This window comes from Temnothorax curvispinosus, unplaced genomic scaffold (genome assembly GCF_003070985.1).
Source record: "Temnothorax curvispinosus isolate PA1 unplaced genomic scaffold, ASM307098v1 QBEX01012794.1, whole genome shotgun sequence".
In the NCBI taxonomy this organism is placed as follows: domain Eukaryota; kingdom Metazoa; phylum Arthropoda; class Insecta; order Hymenoptera; family Formicidae; genus Temnothorax; species Temnothorax curvispinosus.
Genome location: NW_020222574.1, coordinates 15,071 through 20,090, shown reverse-complemented (window position 1 = coordinate 20,090; position 5,020 = coordinate 15,071). Strand labels below are relative to the sequence as shown.

The following is a 5,020-nucleotide window of genomic DNA, read 5'->3' as shown; positions in this document are numbered from 1 at the left end:
AGAGAGAGAGAGAGAGAGAGAGAGAGAGAGAGAGAGAGAGAGAGAGAAAGAAAGGGGAGAAAAAAGAAGATATTTTTTGTGCCAAAGTTTTAAAGCTGGCTACACAGATCATTCGCACATATTGTACTTCGATCTTGATATGACAATACATCGGCTAATAATTTACGAATAATTTATCATTTCTTGTAAAGTTAAAAAAAATCTTTAATTTAACATATTAAGATATACAATATACTTCAAAAAAAGATTTTCATTCTGATATAATAAAGTGATTTAATTCTGATGAAAATTTTTATCAGATTCCAAAAATTAATACATATATCAATATTAAGCTTTCCAGTTTCTTATTTTATCTTTTATCACCTCTTACGTGTATGCATCACGCATGTATATACAATGCTATACAAAAAAGACTGTAATAATAAACATGGACCAAGTTACTTAATACCTATCTCGACGACAGATTACGAATTTCTGCGATTACTTCTACTAAAGTAGAAATGTCTGCAAACTGATAATAAATGAAAACCATACGATTAAATAATGACTATTGTTTCGTAAAATGAGACAAACAGTGCACGCGTGATCTGGTTCATCGTGGGCTTCAAATAATCCTATTATTATTTTATTATTTATCATCATACTATTTATCGGTACTATATTATACGTACAGAATACATCACGGACATTAATATTGATTACATTTATCTTGCATTATACAATAGTAACTATTTATTTCTGTGTATAGATTATCTAAATCACGACATGGATATTTGGACATTAAACTAAAAATTTCTTAATCTAATGACTGAAACGCAGAAGTTTTAATTTTACTGTGCTAATAATAAGGTAAAAAAAAAATTTGTTAACATTGAGCAACAATTATTCGCTACGTAAGGCATTTTTCAGCACCACCTAACTAGAGATTTATCGCAAAATCAAATTCCACTATGTAAGAAATGCTTAGTTAAAACATAGACTCTGTCACAACAAAAAATAATAAAATTTTCCTGCTTGAAATGAATTTTATAAAGAGCAAATAACGTATTAAAATTACCTGTTTGTGAAGGGTATCTTTGTTCGGAAACTTTATCACTCCAAGTGCGAGTGGACTCATGCTGCTCCACCACAGTGAGTTGCTTTTTCAGGAGGTATTCGATGATGTATCCCATTGTCACATCTTCTGGCGACCTTCTTTCTGTCGCCGATAGTGATGAACTTATCGCCACTGAAACAAACGCAAACACGTCTAGGAGCTATATTACAAATAAAACACGTGATCACGTGAAAGCGCGATAATCGGACGTTGAAGCCTAACCGAAAGTAAAATATAAACATGACTAAGCACACACACATTGACGCGGGAACGGGCGTTTGATTTTTTTTTGTTTGCATAAATGGTCATCTAGAGTAATTTTTAATATTTAATATCATTATAATATTCAATATTTAAATATAGAATGCCTATTAGCATCAAAATTAAATCAATTATCAATTTAAATTAAGGAAAAAAAGTTTACTGTTCCAACAGAAACTGTGTTTTAAGCGATAAAGCGACAATCTGACAAATAATCGGCGCGTAAAAAAATTGTTATTTTACAAAATGGTGCGATGTTTTGACCGCATCTAAATACTCCCGCGGTGTACCGGTTGTTGCACCGACATGCAGGTCAGCATGACGGGTTGCTCATTCGTGCAGGCGCGCATGGTCATTCACAGCTACATTGGCTTCGGCACATTATAATCACTCACATATAATGCGCCAAAACCTATGCAACTATGAACGACCATGCGCGTCTGCACGAATGAGCAACTGACTCGTATGTCGCTGCAATACCCACACGGTTTGACTTGGGACAAAATACAAAAGATTTTCATTAGCTACATGCCAAAAACTAGAAAAATATATAGGATTTTTGCGATACCTTAAAAACTTTTTTTGCAATTAACATATTTTTACACAAAAAATTTTAGGGAAAAAATGACTTTTTTCAAATGTTTACCATTTTTGCAAAACTCAATATTTTTAAAAAATCCTATGTACTTTTCTAGTTTTTGGCGTGCAGTTAATAAAAATCTTTTGTATTTTGTCTCAGGTCAAACCGTGTGGCAGAATTCATCGCAAGAGCATCTATTTAAAGCAGAGGCTCGGCACCGATGTGGCCAAGACACCGCCATTTTATAAAATAAAAAAAATTTTAATATTTTTTTTACATTTTAAGATTTATAATAATAAAGCTCTTATAATAGGTTTTTGATTGAATAAATTATTTCCCTGAAATAAATTGCCAAAGTGAGGTATTATTTTGAGATCTCAGAGGTGGTGTTCCCTTTTAAATCTATTCACTTTTCTAATTTTTACTTTGTTTCGAGATACATAATCGACCCTCAGTAAAAATGTAAAAATATAAAATCGGATCCAATATCGAAGAAACTTTTATTACTGTTTAACAAAAAAGTCTAATATAAATAAAAATTAAAAATATACATATTTTTTATGGATCCCATCATAGCAGCGTTTGGCATGCAATTTGATTCGAATTTCAATGATCACAAAATAGACTTAAAAACGTATGTTTTTGGGGTCACTCTTTATACACCTTAATAAAAGTAATATTTCTCATTTCGGATCTGAAACTCCGTTATTATTACGACACCACCACCATTCAATTTTCCAGTTGTTTGCTCTCAACGGTTGAAGATATATCACGATTATATTCAAATAAAAAATATTTCTTTTTTCAAGATCTATTCAACGATACGATATATGGAACACATACTATGCAACAAAAAGTTAAGACAGCAGAGCGGTGGTCATGGAATCCAGTAAGGAGTAATAACTCACCTGCCGAAGCAACTATATAGTCCTGAAAATGGCGCTGAAGCGTAGAGCCTATATTCTGCTGCCAGCGGCGACTGGAAGTACTGGAACAGCCGTGCGTATTGCCGTTGTACGTCTACGTGCCGCCATGAAGCCCTGACAAGTAGGAGAGTCGCGGCGGTGTGCGCAGAAGGGTCTGGGCGCGAGTCTACCTAGAGCCCCGCTATCGATCTTTCCCGGGAGTAATGGGAATTTCAGTTGCCATGGCGTTTCCCCATATGCCTGAGAACAATCACCGAGGGTGGAGGGGGGGATTAGTGAGTATAGGGATGCACCCCGATGAAGAGAGAAACAGCGGAATGGAACAGTAATGAAAAAGAGATATGGTGGGAGGCTAGCCAATCAGAGTAATTCTGTTTCAATTCCGTTCCGCTGTTTCTTTCTCCATCGACGGGACACACCCTAAATCTCACATACCCCTGTTACCACGGGATAAGGGAATTCATGCAAGGTTTTCCACCCTCCCTCTTCTTTAACAAAAAAAGGGTATGGATTCTCAATCAATAAAAAAAATATTATATGTAACATAAACTTCGTTTTTTTCGACACTGGGGTGTAAAAAATCACCCTTGGGAATCGATCACGCATCTTGAAAAAAAGTGAAAATTACAAAAGTGAACAGATTTACTAGATTTCGACATTAAATCATAGATACTCTAATGAATTTCCTCACTTTTGTTTTTGGGCTACCGCCTCTCTCCCGCAAGCAGGGATGGGTAGGGGTGAACCTCATTTCGTTTAGAGAGTTGAAAACCCGAACCGTATAATGATAGACCTCATTTCGCCCTGTAAGTAGAGATGGGATGGGGCAAAGTGGACCTAGCTTTGCGTGAAAAATATAATGCTATCCAGAAAATCATTTACGCAAAGTGAGGTCCATTTTTGCCCTATCCCATCTCTGCTTATAGGGCGAAACAAGGCCTATCATTATACGTTTCAGGTTTTCAACTTTTTACGCGAACTGAGATCTACCCCCACTCACCATTGCCTGCGGGAAAGAGATAGCCCCTTTCCCGCCTACATATGTACTATCTATATCTTAAGAACATATATATAACTGGAAGATGATTTGTCTCATTTTCATGACGATATCTTAAAAAATACAAGCGACTCTCAAATTTGTCAACAGTTTTGGATTCAGGGGGCAAGAATACATAAAATTTACCTTCTCTCAATTGATTTCTCGTATAGACCCTAATTGTGGAGTTTTACCAAATATAAAATCCGGATCCAGTATTAAAAAAACTTTTGTTACTTTTTAACAAAAAAGTCAAATATAAAAAAAAAATAAAAAATTTTATATTTTTTTGTCCCATTATAGCATCGTTTGGAATACAATTTGATTCAAATTTCAAGAGCCACAAAATAGGCTAAAAACCGTATGTTTCTGGAGTGACTCATTCTAAAGCTTAATAAAAGTAATATTTCTCGTTTCGTATATAAAACTCCGTTATTATTACGACACCGTCATCACCATTCAATTTTCCAGTTGTTTCTTCTCAACGGTTGGAGATATCGCGATTATGTTTAAATACAATAAAAAATGTTTCTTTTTTCAAGATCTATCCAACGATACGATATATGGGACATTATGCAACAAAGGGTGAAAACTGCAGCAGGGCGGTAGCCATGGAATCCGGTAAGAGTATGTTGTTAAAAAGTAAGTTGTTAAACTTACCTGCCGAAGCAACTAGTCCTGAATACGTCGCTGAAGCGTAGAGCCTATACTCTGCTGTCAGCGGCAAGTAGAACGACCGTACGCTTTGCTGTTGTACGCCTATGTGCCGCCACGAAGCCCTGACAAGTAGGAGAGTCACGGGCGCAAAAGGGTCTAAGCGCGAGCCAGCTGCCTGGAGCCGCTATCGATCTTTCCCGGGAATAATAGAAATGTCAGATGCCATGGCGAAACCCCATATGCCTGAGAAAGACCACCGAAGGGTGGGGGAGAGATTAGTGAGTATAAGGATGCATCCCGAGGGAGAGAGAAATAGGGGAACGGAACAGTATAATTGAAAAGAGATATGGTGGGAGGCTAACCAATCAAAGTAATTCCATTTCAGTTCCGTTCCGCTGTTTCTTTCTCCATCGAAACTCTAAATCTCACCCCTGTCCTGTCACCACAAAACAGGGGAACTTATG

General features: G+C 36.3%; 1 long non-coding RNA gene across 1 annotated transcript; it reads right to left on the bottom strand.

Annotated features, from left to right (window-relative positions):
• Positions 1–1,051: 1,051 nt before the first annotated feature.
• On the bottom strand, positions 1,052–4,693 carry LOC112462818. The gene is made up of 3 exons (XR_003041711.1): positions 4,560–4,693; positions 2,846–3,103; positions 1,052–1,228 (listed from the first exon to the last, which is right to left on the bottom strand). It is a non-coding gene; the product is annotated as an uncharacterized LOC112462818 (long non-coding RNA).
• Between the last annotated feature and the right edge of the window lie 327 nt (positions 4,694–5,020).